We start from the raw sequence: 26,561 nt of genomic DNA on the forward strand, positions 1-26,561 counted from the left end.
TGTGCTACATAACATAACCTAATCCTGAGAGTAAAATTGATCATATTAACAATCCTAGAGATTGGGCAAAACGTGCACACCAGGGGGAAGGGAACTGTGGAGCACGTCTTGGAATTCTTCCTACCACAGGCATTTACTGAGATTCTTTAATCCAGAGGCATCTTTCCATGATCACCTATTGATAACTACTGCCTGATTTTAAATATTGGTATTATAATATGTGGATATGAGATATAGACTGATATCTCTCAATATGTTACTTTATATAACATAATTTGTCTATAATTGAAAAGACTAATTCACTATTGATAGAAAATTAGATTGTTTTGTATCTTTTTCTGGCCACATTATTTAACAATAAAGCAATAAACATCCTTGTTCAGCTGGTTGAGTATTATCTCAGTTTCTTATAAAAAATTTCTAGAGTTGTTTCAAGTATATGCATTTACTTTAAAACATATTGCTTGTCTAAAAAAACGTATTTTATTTACATATTTGTTTTGGAGATGGAGTCTCATTCTGTCACCCAAACTGGAGTGCAGTGGCGTGATCTTGGTTACTCCAACTTCCGCCTCCCAGGTTCGAGTGATTCTCCTGCCTTAGCCTCTGAAGTAGCTGGGAGTACAGGTGCCAACCACCATGTCTAGGTAATTTTTGTATTTTTAGTAGAGACAGGGTTTCGCCATGTTGGCCAGGCTGGTCTCAAACCCCTGACCTCAGGTGATCCACCTGCCTTGGCCTCCCAAAGTGTTGTGATTACAAGCGTGATCACGACACCTGGCCTCACAAACATACTTTAATATTGCCACCAACTGCACATTTTCCCATGGGCTTTCTGATTTCTATAAAACTGGTGAGAAATATGACACTGATGTTTAAATTTATATTTTCATTCAATTAGTGATGTGACACTTTCATGTTGTATTGGTCATTTGCATTTCTTCCTTTGAAAATTTCCTCTTTGTGTAAATTTATTTTTGGTTTCCTTTTCTCTTATTTGAAAGTGCTCTGTATGTATCAAAAATGCTAACATTTTTATGGCCATTGTCATATATATGAATATATTTTCTTCATTTTGCTGTGTGTAAACTTTGTGCATACAGGTTTTTTCCCCCTTCAGAAGTTTTTACATTTTTATGTAGTAAGAGTCTTTTCTCTTTTGGCTACTGAAATTTGTGTCCTGCACAAGAGCAGAAAATCAAACACTGCATGTTCTCACTTATAGGCAGATGTTGAACAATGAGAACACATGGACTCAGGAAGGGGAGCATCACACACTGGGGGCTGTTGAGGGGACTAGGGGTGGGACAGCGGCAAGTAGGGAGGTTGGGGAGGGATAACATGGGAAGAAATCCCAGATGTAGGTGACAGGGGGGATGGAGGCAACAAACCACATTGCCATGTATGTACCTATGCAACAATCCTCCATGATCCACACATGTACCCCAGAACCTAAAGTACAATTAAAAAAAAAATACACACATATATATAAAATAAAGTTTAAAAAATTTAACTGTTGAAAAAAAGAAGTTTGTGTCATGGCTAGGAAGGCCTTTCCTATTCCCATATGTATATATGCATGTACATATGTGTATACATGTATATGTTACATTTTATTGTAATTTTTTAGACATTAACATTTTAAATCCATTAGAAGTACAATTTACATGATGTCTGATTGTCGTATGCTATGGTTCTTGGTTCAAATAGAGATAGTGTCGATAGGGGGTCATTCAGCGATTGTTGAATCACAGGCAAACAGGTGCTCAAGGTCATAAAAGAAGGACAAGACAGACTCATGTACCGAGGAGTTTCCAGTGGAAGAAACGGGTTACACTTGGATAAATACATGAGGTTAACTGAGTCTTTAAGCTAGACTTGGAGGTTAATTCATCAGGTTATTCACTTTTCTTTTTCTTTTTTAAATATTTTATTGCACGTTAGGTTCTGAGGTACAAGTGAAGAACATGCAGGATTGTTGCATAGGTACATACATGTCAACGTGGTTGCTGCCTCCATCCCCATCACCTATCTGACATCTCTCCCCATCTTATCCTTTCCCAACTCCCTACTCCCTGCTTTCCCTCTCCTAGCCCCCGCAACAGACCCCAGTGTGTTATCCCCTCCCTGTGTCCATGTGTTCTCTTGTTCAACACCCACCTATAAGTGAGAACATGTGGTGTTTGATTTTCTGCTCTTGTGTCAGTTTGCTGAGAATGATGGTTTCCAGGTTCATCAATGTCCCTACAAAGGACAGGAACTCATCGTTTTTTATGGCTGCATAGTATTCCATGGTGTATATGTGTCACATTTTCTCTGTCCATTCTATCATCAGTGGGCATTTGGGTTGGTTCCAGGTCTTTGCTATTGTAAACAGTGCTGCGATGAACATACATGTGCATGTGTCTTTATAACAGAACAATTTATAATCCTTTGGATATATACCCAGTCATGGGATTGCTGGGTCAAATGGAATTTCTATTTCTAGGTCCTTGAGGAATCACCACACTGTCCTCCACAATAGTTGAACTAATTTACACTCCCACCAGCAGTGTAAAAGTGTTCCAATTTCTCCACATCCTCCCCATTATCTGTTGTCTCCAGATTTTTTAATGATCGCCATTCTAACTGGCATGAAATGATATCTCAGTGTGGTTTTGATTTGCATTTCTCTAATGACCAGTGATGAGGAGCATTTTTTTCATGTTTGTTGCCCTCATATATATCTTCTTTTGAAAAGAGTCTGTTCATATCCTTTGCCCACTTTTTAATGGGTTTATTTGTTTTTTTTCCTTGTAAATCTGTTTTAATTCTTTGTTGATTCTGGATATTAGCCCTTTGTCAGATGGGTAGATTGCAAAAATGTTTTCCCATTCTGTTGCTTGCCAGTTCATTCTAATGATTGTTTCTTTTGCTGTACAGAAGCTCTGGAGTTTGGTTAGGTCCCATTTATGTATTTTGGCTTTTGTTGCCAATGCTTTTGGTGTTTTGGTCATGAAGTCCTTGCCTATGCCTATGTCCTGAATGGTTTTGCCTAGTTTTCTTCTAGGGTCTTTATGGTGTTAGGTCTTACGTTTAAGTCTTTAATCCATCTGGAATTAATTTTAGTGTAAGGTGTCAGGAAGGGGTCCAGTTTCTGCTTTCTGCACATGACTAGCCAGTTTTCCCAACACCATTTATTAAACAGGAAATCCTTTCCCCATTGATTATTTTTGTTAGGTTTGTCAAAGAGAAGATGTTTGTAGATGTGTGGCATTGCCTCTGAGGACTCTGTCCTGTTCCATTGGTCTGTATCTCTGTTTTGGTACCAGTACCATGCTGTTTTGATTACTGTAGCCTTGTAGCATAGTTTGAAGTCAGGTAGCGTGATGCCTCCAGCTTTACTCTTTTTGCTTAGAATTGACTTGGTTATGCGGGCTCTCTGTTGGTTCCATATGAAGTTTAAGGTGGTTTTCTCCAGCTCTGTGAAGAGGGTCACAGGTAGTTTATGGGGATAGCATTGAATCTGTAAATTACTTTGGGCAGTATGGCCATTTTCACAATATTGATTCTTCCTAACCATGAGCATGAAGTGTTTTTTCATCTGTTTGTGTTCTCTCTTATTTCCTTGAGCAGTGTTTTGTAGTTCTTCTTGAATAGGTCCTTCACATCCTTTGTAGTTGTATTCCTAGGCATTTTATTCTCTGTGTAGCAATTGTGAATGGCAGTTTGTTCTTGATTTGGTTCTCTTTAAGTCTGTTATTGGTGTAGAGGAATGCTTGTGATTTCTGCACATTGATTTTGCATCCTGAGACTTTGCTGAAGTTGCTTATCAGTTTCAGGAGATTTTGGGCTGAGACAATGAGGTCTTCTAAATATACAATCATGTCATCTGCAAATAGAGAAAATTTGACTTCCTCCTTTCCTAATTGAATACCCTTTAATTCTTTTTCTTGCCTGATCACTCTCGCTAGAACTTCCAGTACTATATTGAATAGGAGTGGTGAGAGAGGGCATCCTTGTCTAGTGTCAGATTTCAAAGGGAATGCTTCCAGTTTTTGCCCATTCAGTATGATATTGGCTGTGGATTGGTTGTAACTGCTTTTATTATTTTGAGATACATTCCATCGATACATAGGTTACTGAGAATTTTCAGCATAAAGGGCTGTTGAATTTTGTCAGAGACCTTCTCTGCATCAATTGAGATAATCATGTGGTTTTTGTCTTTGGTTCTGTTTATGTTGTGAATTATGCTTACAGACTTGCATATGTTGAACCAGCCTTGCATCCCCAGAATGAAGCCAACTTGATCATGATGGATAAGCTTTTTGATGTGCTATTGCAATCGATTTGCCAGTATTTTACTGAAGATTTTGGCATCTGTGTTCATCATGGATATTGGCCTGAAATTTTCTTTTCTTGTTGAGTCTCTGCTGGGTTTTGGTATCAGGACACGTTGGTCTCATAAGATGATTTGATAAGGATTCACTCTTTTTGGGTTGTTTGGAAGAGTTTCAGAAGGAGTGGTAGCATCTCCTTTTTGTATGTCTGGTAGAATTGGGCTGTGAACCCATCTGGACTTGGGCTTTTTTTGTTTGGTAGGCTATTATATGCTGCCTCAACTTCAGCCCTTGTTATTGGCCTTTTCAGGGTTTCGACTCTTCCTGGTTTAGGCTTGGGAGGATGCAAGCATCCAGGAATTTATCAATTTCTTCCAGGTTTACCAGTTTATGAACATAGAGTTGTTTGTAGTGATCTCTGATGGTAGTTTGTATTTCTGTGGAATTGGTGGTGAAATCCCTTTATCTTTTTTTATTGCATCTATTTGATTCTTCTCTCTTTTCTTTTTTATCAATCTGGCTAGTGGTCTGTCTATTTTGTTGATGTTTTAAAAAAAAACAGCTCCTGGATTTATTAATTTTTGGAAGGATTTTTTGTGTCTCTATCTCCTTCAGTTCTGCTCTGATCTTATTTCTTGTCTGCTGCTGGCTTTTGAGTTTTTGGATCTTACTCCTCTAGCTCTTTCAATTTTGATGATAGAGTGTCGATTTTAGATCTTTCTAAAATTGCATAGAACCTTTTACCATTATGTAATGCCCTTCTTTGTCTCTTTTTATCTTTGTTGGTTTAAAGTCTATTTTATCAGAGACTAGGATTTCAACTCTTGCTTTTCTTTTGCTCTCCATTTGCTTGGTCAGTCTTCCTCCATCCCTTTATTTTGAGTGTATGTGTATTCTTGCATGTGAGATGGGTTTCCTGGATACAGCACACTGCTGGGCTTTGACATTTTATCCAATTTGCCAATCTGTGTCTTTTGATTGTGGCATTTAGCCCATTTACATTTAAGGTTAATATTGTTATGTGTGAATTTGATTCTTCCATTTTTATGCCAGCTGGTTGTTTTGTCCATTAGTTGATGCAGTTTCTTCATTGTGTCGATGCTCTTTACCATTTGGTATGTTTTCGGAGTGGCTGGTACTAGTTGTTCCTTTCTATGTTTAGTGCTTCTTTCAGGAACTCTCGCAAGGCAGGCCTGGTGGTCACAAAATCTCTGAGCAATTGCTTGTTCATAAAGGATTTTATTTTTCCTTTGCTTATGAAGCTTAGTTTGACTGGATATGAAATTATAGGTTGGAAGTTCTTTTCTTTAAGGATGTTGAATATTGGTCCCCACTCTCTTGTGACTTCTGAGAGATAGGGTTTCTGCTGAGATATCCACTGTGAGTCTGATGGGCTTCCCTTTGTGGGTAACCCAACCTTTCTCTCTGGCTGCCCTTAGCATTTTCCTTTATTTCAACCCTGGTGATCTGACTGTTATGTGCCTTGGTGTTGCTCTTCTTGAGGAATACCTTTGTGGTGTTCTCTGTATTTCCTGGACTTAAATATTGGCCTGCCTTGCTAGGTTGGGGAAGTTCTCCTGGATTATATCCTGAAGAGTATTTTCCAGCTTGGATTCATTCTCTCTGTAACATTCAGGTACACCTACCAAACGTAGATTCATAATCCCATATTTCTAGGATGCTTTGTTCATTTCTTTTTATTGTTTTTTTTCTCTAATCTTGCCTTCTCATTATATTTCATTGAGTTGATCTTCCATCTCTGATATCCTTTCTTCTGATTGGCCGATTTGGCTATTAAACCTTGTGTATGCTTTGTGAAGTTCTTGTGTTGTGATTTTGAGCTCCATCAATTCATTTATATTTTTCTCTAAGCTGTTTATTCTCATTAGCATTTTGTCAAACCTTTTTTCAATGTTCTTAGTTTTAGTTTCTTTGCGTTGAGTTAGAACATGGTCTTTTAGCTCAGAGAAGTTGTTATTACCCACTTACTGAAGGTTGTTTCTGTCAATTCATCAGACTCATTCTCCATCTGGCCTTGTTCCCTTGCTGGTGAGGAGTTGTGATTCCTTGGAGAGGTGTTCTGGTTTTGTGTGTTTTCATCCTTTTTGTGCTGGTTTCTTCTCATCTATGTGGATTTATCTACCTGTGGTCTTTCTAGTTGGTGACTTTCAGATTGGGTCTCTGAGTGGATGTCCTTTTTGTTGATGATGCACTTATTTCTTTCTGTTTTTTAGTTTTCCTTCTAACAGTCAGGCCCCTCTGCTGTAGGGCTGCTGGAGGTCCACTCCAGACCCTGCTTGCCTGGAGATCACCTGCAGTGGCTACATAATAGTAAGTACTGCTGCCAGTTTCTTCTTCTTTTATCTTTGTCCCAGAAGGATACCCGCCAGATGTCAGTCTGAGCTCTCCTTTATGAGGTGTCTCTTTGGATATATGGGGATCGGGGAGGTGCTTGAGGAGACAGTCTCCCTATAGGAGCTCAGGTGCTGAGCTGTGAGCTCCATTGTTCCGTTTAGAGCTGCTGGGCAGGTACATTTAAGTCTGCTGCAGCGGAACTCAGAACCACCTTTTTTTCTCAGGTGCTCAGTCCTGGGAAGGTGGGGCTTATTTTTAAGTTCCTGACATGCTGCTGCCTTTTTTCAGAGATTCCCTGCCTAGCAAGAAGGTAGCCTAGTCACAGTCTGCCAGCAGAGGAAAACTGAGCTGCTGTGGGCTCTTCCCAGCTGCTGTGTGAACTTCCTTGTGGTTTTGTTTATAGAGGTATAAGAACTGCCTTGGTAATGGTGGTCTGCCTAAGTAATGGCAGACTGTCTCTGTAATGGTGGACTGCCTTAGAAATGGTGGATTGCCTCTGTAATGGTGGACTGCCTCAGTAATGGCAGATGCTCTCCACCCACAGAGCTGGACTGTCCTGGGTCCAGCTGTACTTGCTGTGAAACTCTCCATCCAGAGCATTTCACATTGCTTGTCTCTGTGGGGATGGGACCTGCTGAGCCTCATCACGTGGCTCCCTGTTTCAGCTCCCTTTTTTTTTCAGTTGAATGGGTGACTCTGTCTCCCGGGCATTCCAGGTGCCAGTTGAAACAGCCCCCAGATTTGTGTGAGTTTTTGTGCAGAGACCTGCTGTGCCAGCTGAAACAGCTGTGCTGGAGACTTGTGGCACTTTTCCACCTGGGAATCTTCTGGTCTGTGACCAGTAAAAATTCTTTTGGAAATGCGGTGATCACTCATTCTCTGCATTCTCGCCAGGTATTGCACTCCAGAGCTGTTCTTATTCGGCCATCTTGGATCATCTGGTTATTCACTTTTCAATTATTCATTTGCTCAAGTATTTACTGAGTGAATGAGTATTTACTCATTTGATACTATGCTAAGCCTGAGAACAAAAATTAAATAAAGTCTTTTTCTCCCTCAAGTTGGTGCACACCTAGCAAGGGAGATAAAAATAAATTATAAACTGTAGTTAAATGTAATTAATAAATGACTGCATAAAAATATGTCCAGGCTTCTATGGGAAACAAACAGAGCAGAAGTTACATTATGTTGAGGAATATCACAGATGACCTGCTTGGAGAATGTGGTTTGAGCTGAGTGTTGAAGAAAAACTGGATATAATTGTGTAAAGAAGTAAGAATAAAACTCCAGGCAGAAGGAATTTAATGGGGGAAGGTAAGGAGGTGAGTCAGTCTGTGACACATGCAGGCCTCTGCAAGGTATTCTGTAGTAAGGCCTACATGTAGTAGATGTGAAATATGGTGGGACCTCAGGCTACAAATAGATTGATTCTTGAAGGCCCCTTTGGGTCAAGTGAAGACGTCTGAATCTTGTTCTGCAAACTGGAGAGGTTTGCAGTCTGCAGAGTCTGGAGTCAAATCCTGAATTTGACACTTACTAGCTTTGGGACACTAGACTAGTAAACTGCCAGTCTCTTTTGCCTTGTCTGTAAAATTGATTGATAATATCTAACTTTTGAGGTAGTCATTGGGATCAGGGATGAGGCACCACTCTGGCCCACAGTAAGCCCTCAGCACATGGTAATTATTCACCCTGAGCTTAATCAGGCTGATGCCTAATAAAAGAGGGCTTTTCTCTGTTGGCAGAAATAGATCAGCTTAGTCATATAATTTTTTTCAACTTTAACTTTTTCTTCCATCAATTTCCCTCAAATATTTTAATACCTGACCCATTTATCCATAAAACAAATGACGAGAAATCAGGATGGATGAGGAAGGACTTACACATTTTATCCGATATTCCTTCTAGGAGCACTCAGTCTAGAGCAGGCGGAAGGCACATATTAGCATGATTTGCCATGAAGCCTCTTCCTTGGGTGATGGCACTATTTTGATATTCCAGTGACTTTCCTCTTGCAATCTGCCCTTGAGGCTGACTTATAACTCTCTCCTCATCTACTAATCAGTGGCAGCAGAGAGGAAAATATTGTGTGTGGTATCAGTAATACTAGATTCTGTGCCAAGGTACTCGTTAACCTCAAACCTCTCGTGATCTCTGAGTGGTGCCCGGATGGCAAAACTGAGTCATTCATAGAATCACTGATAACAGTCACAACATCTGTTTGGCAGCTTATCGTCTGGCCTCGTTGCTGCCCAACCACTGAAGAATTTTCTCATTATTTCTTTATGATTATCATCATGCCCACAGAAGTTCAAAGGAAGGGGGAGCTCAGGGAAATTTCCTAGGGATCCCCATTTATATGATCAGCCTTCCTCTCAACATCATGAATTGCACTGGCAGGTAAAGCCAGTAATAGCAGACTGTGAATGGGAGCTTCTGGTCTAAAAGATTATTATGTTTGTTACATCTTCTCAGTGCTGGAGTACTGACATATATGATCGCATGAAAGCCTCATATTGATGGCTTGTCTAATCCCTAGTGTCATGACCCACATAGTGAATGGCATAGCTAGAATTTATAAGTAAGTCCTCCTACTTCATTAGTAGTTATCTTTCCACTTCAACACAAGCCGGTTGGGCTTTTCTCCCTGATTTTTGGTGATGCTATGGCTTCTGGAGAAGACAGTTGTGAATATTGACTTCACAGGTACTGTAGTGTGGACACAGCCATTGATTTGAGTCACCTTCTGTGCACATCTCCTTTCAAATGCTGCTGCCCCAGTTTCACTAGTTTTCCAGTGGTTATTTTATTAATCTATGTTCACTTTAATGGGGTTTTATTAAGTCCATCTATTTGACAAGTTCATTTTGATTCTGTAGAAAAGAGTCTGGAAACCTGGGGCTTTAGAAACCATAGCCAAGGACTTACTGTCCCTGGAATCTGGAAAAATGTCTTTATCTTTTGGGGTTAGTTTTCTCATCTACATGAAAAAAGGGGCCTAGCTCAATGATTTCTAGATCTCATTTTTAATCACAAGATTTTTTTTTCTCAGATGAAATCTGACATGTATCAAACGAATAAAATCAGTTTTCTTTGGTTGAAACAGGGATGAAGCTCAGGGTCTTGACTTTTGGCTTCCCTGTCACCCTTCCCCTGGCTCCTGAGACTCATCTAGATGATGGAGATGGTTGTTAAGCATCTTAGACCTTTCTGTTGCCATAACAGAATGCCTGAGACTAGATAATTTACAAGGAACAGAGATTTATTTCTTAGCGTTCTGGAGGCTGGAAAGTCTAAAGTCAAGGGGCCTGCATCTGGTGAAGGCCTTGCTGCATCACCTCATGGCAGAAGAGTTGGGTGAGAGCACTCAAAGGCTGGAAAAGTGGGTGGAACACATCCTTTTTCTCAAGAACCCACTCCAGCAATAACTAACCCACTCTTGTGATAATGGCATTAATCTATTCATGAGGGCAGAATCCTCATGACTTAGTTACCTCTTAAAGTCTGCTTCTCAACACTGTTGCAGTGGGCATTACATTTCCAACACATCAACATTGGGGGACACATTCAAACTCTAACATTAAGGTACTGTTATTAGTTATTAGAGGGCTTTTCTTATTGTCCACCAAGTGTCTGATGTTGAGGGATTCTGAGTTGTTCAGCATCTGCGGGAAGGCTGAAGCTTGGTAGGGCAGAGCAGTTGAGAGGTGAGGCTCTAAAGCTGGAGTGCCTTGGCTTGAATCTCAATCCTACCTTTTTAATGGCCAAGTCATCTTGGGAAAATCACTTAATCTCTGTGCATCTGTTTTTATGTCTTATAATAGGGATAATAGCAGTATCTGTTTCAGAAGGTTGCTGTGAACATTAAAATAGTTCACATATGCAAAGCCTTTAAAATAGTGTCTAGTACCATATAAATGTTTGCTATTATTCCTGCCATCTTTAGGATCTAGCAGGACTTTGTAGGGAGTAGAAGCTTAATTGTGACCATTAATTAACTCGATTCTGCAGAACTGCAGACTGGGAAGAGCTTTCTGATGTGGCCGGTGTTTCCTAAACTCGCTTATATGAAGACTTTCCTAGGTCACTTGTTAAAATGTAAACTCCTGGACGCCACTGCTAAACTCACGGAACCAGCATCTCCAGGGAGCAGTCTGAAAATCTGTATTTATAACAAATGTCTTACAATATGTTGATGAACAGGCAAGTTCAAGTTGGAAACTGTAGTATCTAACTATTACCTTTCACAGAGAAAGCTGAGCACCTGGGAGAAGTGGCTCACTCAATGTTAAAGTTGGTGGAACTGGGACCAGAACCCTGGTCTCTATCCTTGATCCTGTGCTATTGTCATTGCATCTCTTTTCTCTGTGATGGCTCTGCTACTTCTGTCTAAGGTTGAGGTTGGCCAGATAAAAGAAATAGTTTCCGGATGACGTTACCAACGTATTATTTGGCTGTGGGCAGAAATTACCTGCTAGAGGAGTATAAGAGTTCTGTTCTTTAGATGGATTTTTGAACTCCCATATTTATTCTTGAATTTGTGCTTCTAGGATAATGATCTCTGGAAACCTGCATGTCCTGAGTGATCTCAAAGTCTAGTAACTGTTCTTTCTGTCCAGTTTGCACAGGAACAGCAATTCATTTCAAAGTACAGACCGGTGCCAACAGGGGAGAGTGGGCAGAGAAATCAAATGAAAATGCCAAAACACTGAGTACACAGCAAGTTTGCATCATGTGAACCACTTTGGACCCTGAGGACAGAAACCAAAAATATGCTCCTGTTCAGAGGCGGCTAAGAGCATCAATTACTAGTGTTATTACTGTTATCATCACCATCACCAACAACATTCTTCTCATAAATTTAAAGGTGGGTAGCTGGACTGTGTATTTTCCTAGGAGTTCTGCATGAAGTTAAGGGCTATGATGAATTTTAAACAAATAATTGTGGAGATATGTGTGGCCCCATAACCCCTCAGTTGGAACCACAGTTTTTAGCTCTCCTGCCCCCATTGTTCAGTTCAGCCTTGTTATCACTGTGAGAACAATTTTCCACACCCAGGGCTTGTTCTAACAGTAAAGAATCCAAGAAAATAATGTGTAAAGTAAACTGATGTTTAAGAATACTGTGGGAGGTCGAGGTGGGTGGGTGGATCACGAGGTCAAGAGATTGAGACCATCCTGGCCAACATGGTGAAAACCCATCTCTACTAAAAAATACAAAAATTAGTTGGGCATGATGGTGCGCACCTGTAGTCCCAGCTACTCTGGAGGCTGAGACAGGAGAATTGCTTGAACCCAAGAGGTGGAGGTTGTGGTGAGCTGAGATCGTGCCAGTGCACTCCAGCCTGGCGACAGAGCGAGACTCCATCTTAAAAAAAAAAAAAATTCTGGAGGGAATTCTTCACTGCAGAAGAGAGGATGGGAAGGCTGAAGCAAGGACAACGTGAGGGGGAGGGAGGTGACTGGGAGGTACAGCTCTTTATTCCTGGAAAGGAGGTGAAGTCCTTGAACTTGAAACGATTTACAGATCAAAAGATAAGATGTAATTGGAGTCCAGGTCCTCAGGGGAAGTGCCAATTTAAACTCTGTGGGTGGGACTGGACCATACAGGTGGAAGAAACAATTCAATTGAGTGTCTTAAAAACAAAAAACACCACTTGTTTATATGTCAATTTCTTTATTCAATCAGCCTGGTTCTGCTGCTTTAGATAACAAATCCAACTCCTGCTTTTACAGGAGACAGTGGTGAGCCCCAGGTGGAAATTCATAATTTTCTTTTGAAGGCAAAGTCTTTGTTTCTAATCTGGATCTTACAGAGCCAGAAGCTCCTTTTCCAAGGCAGAGCTAAAAACATGGGATGACTCCCAAAGTTTAACAAAGAGGAGATTTCACCTGTTCTAGCTTGACTTTTGTTCCTATCAAGCCAAAATTTTGTTTTAAGCTTCTTTAACAATTTACTTCCATTCAACATGGCCCAAGTTATAAGGGAAATCAAATAAAGGATATACAATTACATGCTTTTTGCTAAGCAATCCTGTGCTAAGCAACATTTTCTCACATTTGCAGTGCAGTTATTACTGATGTTCATGTTGATGACCTTTAGGCACTAAAAGGTTCCAAAATGTTTTTTTATTTTTTAAGCAAACTCTAATGCCTTTTGGATTAGTAGATATTCAGAAATAAAATGCAAATTGGAGCTTCCATGATAGTCTGCTTTTAATTCAGTTAAAGAATTGGAAATGTAGAGTAGTTAAATGACTTGCCCAAAGTCACACTATCTCATGAGTAGCAGAGCTGGGATGTGATTTATTTATATATTCCAGTTACTGAATTTGCCTAGTTCATAGAGGTGTTTCTTCTCTAACAGCTTGAATTTGTGATCTACTCTGTGCTCAGCACTAACCTATATTCTAAGCTTGTGTGTGTGTAAGAGCAGAACAAATATAAAAAATGGTACCAGTTCTCCAAATACTCACAAGCCTATTCAAGGATATGGGATTTACACAGGTGAAAAAATACAGAATGGTATAATTCAGTGGTGCTTCCCATGCTTTCATGGGCATGAAAATCACCTGGGTGTCTTGTTAAAACAGATTCTCTTTTAGGGGCTGGAGATTCTGTGTTTCTTGCAAACTCTCAGTTGGAGCCTATGCAGTTAGGAGAGACATACTTTGAATTAATAAGGCAAGGCAGGAGATAATTAAGGGGTAAATTATGTAGTATAATTATAAAACATGAAGGAGTTCAGACGAATAAAGTATAGTCAGGGCAAGTTTCATGGAATACATGGAATTTGAGCTCATCTTGAATAATGGTCTGACTTCAGATTGGTAAACCAGAGAGGCCCAGGAATAAAGTGAGTTAAGAGTTACGACACGGTCAGGAAATGTGCTTGTGAGATGGAGAGGGAATCATAGGTTGGATCAGATGGTGTGCAGTGCGGTGATGGCCCTCATCTATCTCCCTCTTCCCAGTTTTTAATGCTCTTGTGCAATTCCCTCTTCCTGTGTGTGGCCCAGACCTAATGACTGGCTTCTAAGGAAAAGCACACAGCAAATGCCATGAAATGCCATTTCCAAGATTAGTTTACAAAAGACTGACTTCCATCTTGCTCATTCTGTTTTACCATTGCTTTCTCTGAGGGAAGCTAGCTGATGTGTGATGAGCTGCCATGTGTCAAGGAACTGATGTCTCCAGCCAACAAGCAGCTAGAATCTGAGGTGTTGAAACAGTCACGTGAGTGAGCTTGGAAGTCTGTACTTACTTCCAAGTAAGAATCAAGACTTGAGATGACTGCAGCCCTTGCGAACATCGAGAGCCTGAGCCAGAGGTCCAGATAAGCCACTCCCAGATTTCTGACCTACAGAACTTGTGTGGTAATATTAATACATACTTACTGTTTTAAGCTGCTGAATTTGGGGGTGGGTTGTCACACAGCCACAGACAATTGATACAGTTCTAAATAATTTTGAAAGGAGAAAGGCATACTATCAAATCTGATTCTGTAGTATGGAAGGGTTTGAAAGACTGGCAAAAGAATTTGGACATGGCACAGAAGCCACTGAAATCTCTTTCTCTCATGGCTTTCTGGAGACATAATACACATACAATGTAATTGTCATTTAAAATGTACAACTCATTGGTTTTTGATAAGTTAGGAGTTGTGAAATCATCACCACAATCTATTTTCATACACTTTGCTCTGCCTCCAAATCCCATATCCATTGGCAGTCATACCCCATTTTCTCCCAAGCCCTAGACCTTCTCTACTTTTCCTGTCCAATGAATTTTCCTATTCTGGACATTTCAGATAGGGTAATAAAATACGTGGCTTTTTGTGTCTGCTTCTTTTACTTAGTGTTTTAAGGTTTATCAGTGTTGTAGCATCTATCAGTATATTTGTCGCTTTTCATTGTCAAATAATATCCCACTTTAAAAATAGACCACATTTTGTTTATTTGTTGGTCACTTAATGGATGTTCATGTTATTTCCACCTTTTTGGTGATTAGAAATTATTCTGCTATAAGCATCTATCTACAATATTTTGTGTGACCTATGTTTTCATTTCCCTTGGGTATATGCCTAAAAGTAGAATTGCTGAGTCATATCATAACTCTATAATTCATATTGTGAGGAGCTGTGAAACTAACTGTATTCAAAAGTGGTTGCACCATCTGATATTCCCACCAGCAATGAATGAGGGTTCCAATTTATCCATATTTTCACTAATGCATGTTATTATCTGCTTTTAAATTATAGCCATCTTAGTGGGTGTGAAGTACTATGTCTTTATAATTTTGATTTGCGTTTTCTTAATGACTAGTGATGGTAAGTATCTTTTTATGAGCTTATTTACTATTAGTATAGTTTCCTTGGAGAAATGCTATTCAAATCCTTTGTTGATTTTTAAATTGCATCATTTTTCCTTTTAGTTTTGAGTAGTAAAAGCTCTTTATATATTCAAGATATAAGTTTCTTGTTAGATACATGATTTGCAAAATTTTCCCCTATTTTGTGGATTGTCTTTTTGCTTTCTTGAAGGTGTCCTTCAAAGTACAAACATTTTTAGTGTTTTTTTATGAGAAATTAATATTTATTTAGAAAAAGGAAATAAATAATAAAGTATAAACTTTAAAAAGCTGAAACACACACATCACAGACAAAAAATCCAGAAAACATCATTTTTTGGTTGGTTGCCAGGAAGACTTCTATAATACATTTTTTTCTGTAATTTTACAGAAAACAATTGAAAAACCCTCAGCAAGTGTGTTTTAATTTTGAAGTTAATTAATCGTCTCTCTAGTCACTTATGCTTTTTGGTGCTGTTATCTAAGCAAGCTTTGCCTAACCCAGGATTACTAAGATTTATTACTACATTTTTAAAGACTTTTATTGTTTAACTCTTACATTTGGGTCCTATATTCATTTGGAGTTAATTTTAGTGTATGATATAAGGAAAGGGTTAAACTTTATTCTTTACATGTAGACATACAGTTGTTCCAAAACCATTTGTTGAAATAACTGTTTTTCCTCATTAAATTGTCTTGGCACCTTGTTGAAAATCAATGTACCATAGATATAAAGGTTTATTTGCAGTAATTTTGTTAAAATTATTAAATAATAATTCATTATTGTTTTTATTTTATTTTTTCTAATTTCATATTATTGATCTGTGTGTTTATTCTTATGCCAGTACCATGCTACTCTAATTATTCCAGCTTTGTTGTATGTTTTGAAATTGTTAAGTGTGAGTCCTCCTATTTTGTTCTTCAAAATTGTCTTGACTGTACTGGACTCCTTGCATTTCCATATGAATTTGATTATGTGCTTATATATTTCTGCAAAATACCCAGCTGAGATTTTGACAGAGATTGCATTTATTTTGTAAATCATTTTAGGAAGTATTGCCATCTCAAAGATTATTAAGTCTTTCCATTCATTTATTTAGGTCTTTTGCATTTCTTGAGATCTTTAAGCAGCGCTGTTTACAACAGCAAAGACATGGAACCAACCCAAATGCCCATCGATGATAGAGTGGACAAAAAAATGTGACACATATACACCATGGAATATCATGCAGCCATAAAAAACAATGAGTTTGTGTTCTTTGTAGAGACATGGATGATCCTAGAAACCATCATTCTCAGCAAACTGACACAAGAACAGAAAGCCAAACACTGCATGTTTTCACTCATAGGCAGGTGATGAACAATGAGAACATGGGCACAGAGAAGGGAGCAACACTTACAGGGCTAGGTAGGGGGTGGAGGGGAGGAGAGAGGAGGACACTGGGAGGGGATGGGGAGGAGGGGGAGGGATAACACCGGGAGAAATGCCTGATGTAGGCATCGTTGTGGGGGGGATGGAGACAGCAAATCACCATGGCATGTATGTATTTATGCAACAATCCCAATCCTGCAGGATGCAGGACGTGCACATATACCCCAGAGCCCAAATACAATAAAAAACAAATAATAAAGATTTCTTTCAACAGTGCTTTGGGATTATCAGAGTACGAGTTTTAAACTTCTTTTGTTCATGTATCCTAATTTTTAAATTCTGTTTATTACTGTAGGTGGAATTGTTTAACTTCATTTTTGATTGTTCATTGTTAATGTATAGAAATAAATTGATTTTTGTATCTTGATCTCATACCATGGAAAATGATAGCTTATGCATTCGCTGTAATAGTTCTTTAACAGATTTCTTAGAATTTTATCTATATAAGATTATTCCATCTTTCCCCTAGTCAAAACCTCTACTTCTCTCCCTCCCTCTCTCTCTCTCTCTCTCTCTCTCTCTCTCTCTGTGTGTGTGTGTGTGTGTGTGTGTGTGTGTGTGTGTTTTATTCATAGATGCCTTTTATGAGATCGAGGAAGTTTTTTCTATTCAGTGTATTGAGATTTTTAAGAGGGAAAGTAGGTTAAATTTTATCAAATTCTTTTTCTGCATTTACTAAGATGGTCATGGGTTTGTTCTTTATTTTACTGATAAAAAGTATGTTAAATCAACCTTATTCTGGAGATAAATTCTCTTGATCATGGCATATAATCCTTTTTATATGTTGCTGGATTTGATATGTTAGCATTTTGTTGAAGATTTCTGAGTTTATATAACAGGCTATATTGATGTGTTTTTCTTTTCTTGTAATGTTTTTGTCTGGTTTTGTTATCAGGATAATACTGGACTTCCAGTATTAGTTGGGAAATATTTTCTTTCCCTTTTTAAAAATAATTTTAAAACATTGATATTAATTCTTCTTTAAATATTAGAATTCACCAGTGAATCCATTTGTGTCTAGGTTTTCTTTATGGGAAGTTTTAAAATTATTAATGCAATTTCCTTACTTTTTATAGGTCCATTCAGAATTTCCTTTTTTTCCTGAGGCAGTTTTCTTTCTGAAATTGTGTCCGTTTGATTTGAATTATTTAATTTGTTGCCATTAGTCTAGAGTATTTCTTTATAATACTTTTAAATTTTTTGAGGTTGGCAACGATGTTTCCTCTTTCACTTCTGATTTTAGTAGTTTGAGTCTTCTCTCAGTTTTTCTTAGTCAGTATAGCTAAAATTTTGTCAATATTTTCTAATTTCTTCAGAGGATTAAGTTTTGGTTTTATTTATTTTCTCTTTTGCTCTTCTCTTCCTTATTTCATTAATTTCCAGTCTAAAGTTTATTATTTTCTTCCTTCTGCTTAATTGGGCTTAACTTGTTCTGTTCTCAGTGATTTAAGGTGGAGGTTTTGTTGCTGATTTTGAGATTGTCCCTCTTTTTAAATATAGGCATTTCACCTACAAATTTTTCTCTAAGTCCTGCTTTACCTACATCCCATAAATTTTCAAGTTATGCTCTTGTTTTCATTCACTCTCAAAGATTTAAAAATTTCTATTGTGATTTTCATCTTTGAGCCACTGACTATTCAAATTAATTTCCACATATTCACAAGTGTTTAAATTTCTTTTTGTTATTGGTTTCTAATCACATGCTATTTTGGTTGGTGTATGCATTTTGCATAATTTCAATTCTCTTAAGTTTATCAAGGCTTGCTTTATCATTAGCATACAGCGAATTCTGAAGAAATTTTTGTGTGTGCTTAGAAAACATGTATTCTGCTGCTATTCTTTAGAGCATTCTATGGACGTCTGTTAGGTCTAGTTTCTTATACTGTTGAAATTTTCTATTTAGTTTAAAATCTTCTCTCTAGTTTCTACTTTTCTGAAAAGAAATAGATTTTATTGATGAATCGCCTATCTTCTCCTTGATATTTTCAGTTTTGGCTTTATATAATTTGAAGCTCTGTTGTTAAATGCCTGTATGTTTATCAATTTTATAACTTTCTCCTAGATGGATCATTTTATCATTCTAAAATATCTGTCTTTATTTTGAGAAATTTTTGTTTTAAAGTTTGTTTTGAATGATATTAGGATAACTACTCCAGCTTTCTTGTATTTGCTGTTTGCATAATATATATTTTTATGTCCTTTTACTTGTAATATTTTGTCTTTGAATCTAGAGTGTGTCTTCTGTAGAAAGCATGTAATTGGATCTTATTTTTTTATATAGTCTAATAATCTCTGACGTTTAGTACTTTAATTCATTCACATTTAATGCTATTGTTGATGTAATTGGGTTTACATTTGCTATTTTATGTTTCATTTTCTTTGTCTCATGCCTCATGTTCCTCTGTTTCTGCTTTATATTTTCTTTGGCATTAAGTAGTTTCTAGAGTAACATCTTAATTTCTTTAATAATCTTTTTACTCCTTTTTAGTTATTTTGTGATAAAATAGAGAAAAAACTTCCTGTATTTATTAGGGAAATAGTACTATTGATTGAATCTATCAGTATTTATTAAGCATCAAATGTGAGAAAGCATAAATGGGTGTGTGTGTGTGTGTCTGTGTGTGTGCGAGAGAGAGAGGGAGACAGAGAAAGAGAGAGAAATACATTTGAGACAGAGCAGGCAGACTTTTTACTTCTACAGACACTTTTTTTCCTTCCAAGTACATGCCCAAAGATGCCAAAGAGAACATGTGCCAAAGGTGGTTGGGTCGTAGCTTGATTTTATACATTTTGGAGGGGTCAGAAGTCACAGGCATACAACATCAATTCATGTAAGGTGTATATTGGTTCAATCTGGAAAGGTGGGACATCCTGAAGTGGGGCTTTTCAGGTCATAGATGGATTCAAAGATTTCTTGACTGGCAATTGGTTGAAAGAGTTAAGTTTTGCCTAAAGAGTTGAAATCTTCAGAGAGAAGTGCTTGGGGTTTAAGATAAGAGGAGTTGTGGAAGCTAAGATTCTTGTTATGTAGAGGAAGTCTCCAGAAACATTATTTCAAGGGAGTTTCCTCTTTTTGATGAGGGAAGTACTATTGGAAGACCACAAAGCTCCCTCAAACAATAAACTGTAATTTTATATTATATCATATTATCAGGTAGGTACTCTCTTGGGAAGCTGACATCTATCTAGAATGGTAATTTAGCAATTACAGGTAAGTAATTTTAACTAGACCAAGTGTAATTCTGGAAACTTTGGTAATTAAGAAGAAAGAGCTTTTATGTGTGCTGTGAGCTTTAAATTTTTCCCTTCACCTCAAGTAGTGTTGATTTTTGTCAAGGTTACTTCCACTTGAATTCAAAAGTGTTTCCATTATTGAATCTGATGTTGATCTACTGATAGCTACTCCATTTACAATTAGGGGCTTTTTCTGTTTATGAAGACAACCCAATCACGATTTTTCTCCATGTTTTTCCTCAGGGAAAGAATCTGTATTTATGTTAATGGCTTCAAAATGGTCACAAGGTAACTGCCAGGTATTTGTAGCTATTTGCCCTTCACTCTAAGTTTTTCAAAAACAATTCTTGAAATATTCTAAACGATGGAAGCCTTGTTTTTCAGATCTAGGCAGCTACTAAGCTGTGAATCTGTGAACTCTACCATCACTCAAATTCAGGGTGCAGTGTGAGGGGTAGTTAAGAAGTTTTATATTTGAAGGGAAGCTTATTGCTTGAAGTAGCTCATGGTTGACAATAGATTATTCATTTGAGTTTACAAATCTGGCTTCTGCAGCTATTTTCTTTTCTAAGTACTCTATTCTTTTTTCTTCATCTTCTCAAATTTAGCTCTGGTCTCCAATTAAGCTATCAAACAGAAGAGCATTATGCTTTTGTAGAAATTAAGAGCTTAAAAAATTTGCTATTTCTATTTTGAAATCTCATTCTTTAAGAATAGCAGTGAAAAACCTTTGAAAATATTACTCATCACTGGATAAAACATCCCTGGGAATTGAGGCATTGTTTTATTATTTTCTTTGGGATGTTATTAGCTGGGGACAGTCAAAAGAATTCAAGGAAAGATTAGGTCACTTACATAAACCCAGGTGAAGAAGCCAGGGTTAAACCCTAAGTCCTTCCATCTTGATACTTGCTCTTTCTCTCTGAATCATGCTGCTTCTTTAAAACAGCATTCTGTTTCCCAATATGATATCAGAATTTGACCTGAAATTTACTTCCGTGAATTTCTATCTTTACTGAAATAAGAGGGAAGAAGTTTTCCATGTTTTTCTTAAGGTAGATTGATAATTGATTACAGAAATGGAAGGTGAGGCGGAAAAGGTAATTATTTGCTATAACATGGAATCAGAACAATACGTTATACTTCTGGCTTTTCCATACTTGGCATTGGGCACATCGTTTTATGTTTTTATGCACCAATCTTCACATATGAGATGGAGCTCATCATAAACATATGTCTGTGTGGCCAGGAATTATTTGAAGGCTTGTATTTAAAGGGTGGAGGTGGGGATGAAGCCACAGTGTGTGCTTATCAGTCTTACCATGGACTGTCCTGTGTACTCACAAATCACCACAAATATTTCCATTTTATCTTTTTTATACCCTTGTACTTGATTACAAGGTACAATAAATTTAAGATATATTATTTATTTAATAATATCCCCAAAAGAAAAGTTCCTGTATCAAAGGAACATGCCTAATGAAAGAGGTATCCTGGTTTCAGAAACATTAAAATGGACAAATTGTATTTTAGAATCAAGGAAATGTGGTACTTGTTCAAAACTTCTTTATTTTTTCTTTTCAAATAAAATCTGACTCTCCAGGCACCTAAAAGATAAGTATGAAGAAAGTTCTTGTCTCAGTTTGTGTCTTAGTCATATTTTGTTTTTTAAATAAATTACCCAGCTTCAGGTATGGCAGCATACCTGAAGCTGGGTAATTTATTTAAAAAACAAAACATTTCTTACAGTTCTGGAGGCTTGGAAGTCCAAGGGTGAGAGACTGCATCTTGTGTGAGTCTTCTCATTAGTGAGCACACCACAGGTGCTGCAGGTTATCACTTGGCAATGGGCTGAGCTTGCTATCTCAGGCCCCTTTTCTGCTTATAAAGTCCTCAGGTCCTCTTCCATGCTTACCCATTAATCTTTTAACCCATCAATCCATTAAGCAATGAGTAGATTAATCCAGTCATCAGAGAAGAGCCTTCAACCCAGTCACCTCTTAAAGGTCCCACCTCCCCAAACTGCCACATTGGGGATTACATTTCAACATGAGTTTCAGAAGGAACAAATATTAAAACTATATAATTATTCTCCTGGCTCCCCAAAACTTATGTTTTTCTCACAAATACATTAAGTGTTAACTGTATCCTCATATCCCCAAGACTTTAAAACATGACACATGGGCTGGGCGCGGTGGCTCAAGCCTGTAATCCCAGCACTTTGGGAGGCCGAGGCAGGTGGATCACGAGGTCAAGAGATCGAGACCATCCTGGTCAACATGGTGAAACCCCGTCTCTACTAAAAATACAAAAAATTACCTGGGCTTGGTGGCGCATGCCTGTAATCCCAGCTACTCAGGAGGCTGAGGCAGGAGAATTGCCTGAACCCAGGAGGCGGAGGTTGCAGTGAGCCGAGATCGCGCCATTGCACTCCAGCCTGGGTAAGAAGAGTGAAACTCCGTCTCAAAAAAAAAAAAAAAAAAAAAAAAAAAAGACACATAATAATTGTACATATTTACAGTGTACATGTGATAATTTTGATACATGCATACAATGTGTAGTGATTAAATAAAGCTAAGATATTTATAACCTCAAACATTTATAACTTCTTTGTATTGGGAACATTACAAACATTCTGTTCTGGTTAGTTTGAAATATACAGTAAATTACTGTTACCTATAGTTACCCAACTGTGCTGTTGAACACTAGAACTTCTTTTTTCTATCTAACTGTGTTTTTGAACCCATTAACCAACCTCATTTTATCCCTTCCACGAGCCTTCCCAGCCTCTGGTAACTATCATTCCATTCTCTACTTCCACAAGATCAACTTTCTTCTACTTCCCACTTATGAGTGAGAACACACAATATTTGTCTTTCTTTGCTTGGCATATTTCACTTAAAATAATAATTTCTAGTTCCATTCGTTTTGCTGTAAATTACAAAATTATATTCTTTTTATTATTTAAAATATTTCAACATGGATATATTTCACATTAATTGATTGATAAACATTGAGGTTGATTTTATGTCTTGGCTATTACGGATAGTGCTGCAATAAATATGGACATGCAGATATCTCTTCAACATACCAGTATTCTTTATTTTGGATATATTCCAGCAGTGGGATTGCTGAATCGTATAGTAGATATATTTTTAGTTTTTTTGAGAAACCTCTATGTTATTTTCCATAGTGGCTTTACTAATTTACATTTCCAAAAGCAATGAATAAGAGTTCCCCTCTCTCTCAATCCTTGCTAGCATATATTTGTTTTTATCTTTTTGATAATAGTCATTCTAACTGGAGTGAAGTGATATCTCATTGCAGTTTTAATTTGCATTTTTCTGATGATTAGTGATGTTGAGCATTTTTTAAAATATGTTTGTTGGTTACTTTATGTCTGCTTTTGAAAAATCTCTAAGTCTTTTGCCTATTTTTAAATTGGATTATTTGTTTTTTTGATTTTGAGTTTTTTGAATTGTTAATATATTCTAGTTATTAATCTCTTGTTGGATGGATAGTTTGCAAATACTTTTCTTCTATTTTGTAGGTTGTCTATTTACTTTGTTCATTGCTCCCCTTGCTGTACAGAAACTTTTTAGCTTGATGTAATCCTGTTTGTCTATGTTTGATTTTGTTATCTGTGCATTTTAGCTCTTACACAAGAAATCTTTGTGCAGATTAATGTTCTGAAGTGTTTTCCCAATGTTTCCTTCTGGTACTTTCATAGCTTCAGGTCTTGAATGCAATTCTTTAATCCGTTTTAATATGAGTTTTATATAAGGTGAAGGATAGAGGTCTAGTTTCATTTTTCTGCATAAAGGTATCCAGTTTTTTCAGTATAATTTATTGAATCGACCATTCTTTGCCCACTGAATGTTCTTTGTGCCTCTGTCAAAATTGAATTGGCTGTACATATGTGGATTGATTTCTAGGTTTTCTATTGTGTTCCTTTGGTCTATGTGTCTGTTTTTATGCCAGTACCATACTGTTTTGGTTATTAAATCTAGGCAAAACCATTCAGGACATAGGCGTAAACAAGGACTTCCTGACCAAAACACCAAAAGCATTGGCAACAAAAGCCAAAATAGACAAATGGGACCTAATCAAACTCCACAGCTTCTGCACAGCAAAAGAAACAGTCATTAGAGTGAATCGGCAACCAACAGAATGGGAAAAAATTTTTGCAATCTGTCCATCTGAAAATGGGCTGATATCCAGAATCTACAAAGAACTAAAACAGATTTACAAGAAAAAAACAAACAAACCCCTGTCATCCCAGCACTTTGGGAGGCCAAGGCAGGTGGATCACAAGGTCAAGAGATCGAGACCATCCTGGTCAACATGGTGAAACCCTGTCTCTACTAAAAATACAAAAAATTAGCTGCGCATGGTGGTGTGTGCCTGTAATCCCAGCTACTCGGGAGGCTGAGGCAGGAGAATTGCCTGAACCCAGGAGGTGGAGATTGCGATGAGCCAAGATCGCGTCATTGCACTCCAGCCTGGGTAACAAGAGCAAAACTCCGTCTCAAAAAACAAACAGACAAACAAACAAACCCATTCAAAAGTGGGCAAAGGGCATGAACAGACACTTTACAAAAGAAGACATACATGAGGCCAACAAACATGAAAAAATGCTCATCATCACTCGTTATTAGAGAAATGCAAATCAAAACTACATTGAGATACCACCTCACGCCATTTAGAATGGCAATCATTAAAAAATCTGGAGACAACAGATGCTGGAGAGGATGTGGAGAAATAGGAACACTTTTATATTGTTGGTGGGAGTGTAAATTAGTTCAACCATTGTGGAAGACAGTGTGGCAATTCCTCACGGACCTAGAAATAGAAATTCCATTTGACCCAGCAATCCCACTACTGGGTATATATCCAAAGGATTATAAATCTTTTTTTTTTTTTTTGAGACGGAGTTTCACTCTTGTTACCCAGGCTAGAGTGCAATGGTGTGATCTCGGCTCACCACAACCTCTGCCTCCTGGGTTCAGGCAATTCTGCCTCAGCCTCCTGAGTAGCTGGGATTACAGGCACATGCCACCATGCCCAGCTAATTTTTTGTATTTTTAGTAGAGACGGGGTTTCACCATGTTGACCAGATGGTCTCGATCTCTTGACCTAGTGATCCACCCGCCTCCGCCTCCCAAAGTGCTGGGATTACAGGCATGAGCCACCGTGCTCAGCCAAATCTTTTTACTTATAAGGACACATGCACATGAATGTTCATTGCAGCACTGTTTATAATAGTGAAGACCTGGAACCAACCCAAATGCCCATCGATGATAGACTGGACAGGGAAAATGTGGTACATGTATACCATGGAATACTATGCAGCCATCAAAAATGATGAGTTCATGTCCTTTGTAGGGACATGAATGAACCTGGAAACCATCATTCTCAGCACACTGACACAAGAACAGAAAATCAAACACCACATGTTCTCACTCATAGGTGGGTGCTGAACAATGAGAACACATGGACACAGGGAGGGGAGCATTACACACTGGGGTCTGTAGGGGGGAAATAGGGGAGGGACAGCAGTGGGTGGGGAGTTGTGAACAGATAGCATGGGGAGAAATGCCAGATATACATGATGGGGAGGAAGGCAGCACATCACACTGCTGTGTATGTACCTATGCAACAATCTTGCATGTTCTTCACATGTACCCCCAAACCTAAAATGAAATAAAAAAAATAAAAATTAAAAAAAAGTTTTGCAGTATATTTTGAAATTGGGTAGTGTGATGCCTCCAGCTTTGTTCTTTTTGCTCACAATCCTTGTTTATTTAGGGTCTTTTGTGGTTCTCTACAAATTTTATCATTGTTTTATTCTATTTCTGTAAAGAATGTTATTGGCATTTTTATAAGCACTACATTGAATATATAGATTATTTGAATAGTATGGACCTTTAAAATTTTTTCTTTATCTGCCCTATCAATGAGTTTTATATTTTTGCATGTTTTCATGATTGTGATTATCACTGTTTTGTTTCCAGATGCAGGACTCTTTTTACCATTTTTTTGGTAAAGTCAGTCTAGTAATAAATTTCCTCATTTTTTGCTTGTCTGGGAATGACTTTATTTCTCCCTCAGTCTAAAGAATAGCTTTGTTTAGCATAGTATTCTAGGCTATCAGTTTTTTCTTTCAGAACATTGAGCATATCATCTTATTCTCTCCTGACCTGTAAGGTTTCTGAGGAGAAACCTAATGTTAGCCTAATGGAATTCCATTATATGTAACTTGATGCTTTTCTCTTTTTGTTTTTAGAATTCTCTTTGTCTTTGACTTCTGACATTTTGATCATTCTTTATCTTAGAGAGTACTTTTCTGAGTAAAATATAGTTTGAGATCTTTGAGCTTTCTTGTTTGCATGTTTATATCTGCCCCCAGATTTTGGGAAATTTTCAGCTGTTATTTTATTAATAGGTTTTCTATGCATTTTTTTTCTTTTTTTTTTCATTCTGGAAATTGTATAATGAATATTTGTCTACTTAGGGGTGTTCCATAATTTTTATAGTCTTTTAATAACTCTTTTTCATTCTTATATTTTTCTAACCAAATAATTTCAAATGACCTGCCTTCAAATTCAGAGATTCTTTTGTTTGATCAAGTCTGCAGTTGAAGTTCTGTGTTGTCTTTTTATTTCATTCATTGAATTTTTTAGCTGCTGAATTTGTGGGTTTTTCCTTTTTTATATCTATTTGTTGAACTTCTCATGCATATCTTTTTTCCTGATTTTGTTGAATTGTCTAGCTGTAATTTTTATAACTCATTGAATTTCCTTAAGATCATATTTTTGAATTCCTTTTCTGGCTCTTCATTAATTTTTATTTTATTGGGGTTTGTTACTAAA

Source organism: Callithrix jacchus, chromosome 2 (genome assembly GCF_049354715.1).
Source record: "Callithrix jacchus isolate 240 chromosome 2, calJac240_pri, whole genome shotgun sequence".
Classification (NCBI taxonomy): Eukaryota; Metazoa; Chordata; class Mammalia; order Primates; family Cebidae; genus Callithrix; species Callithrix jacchus.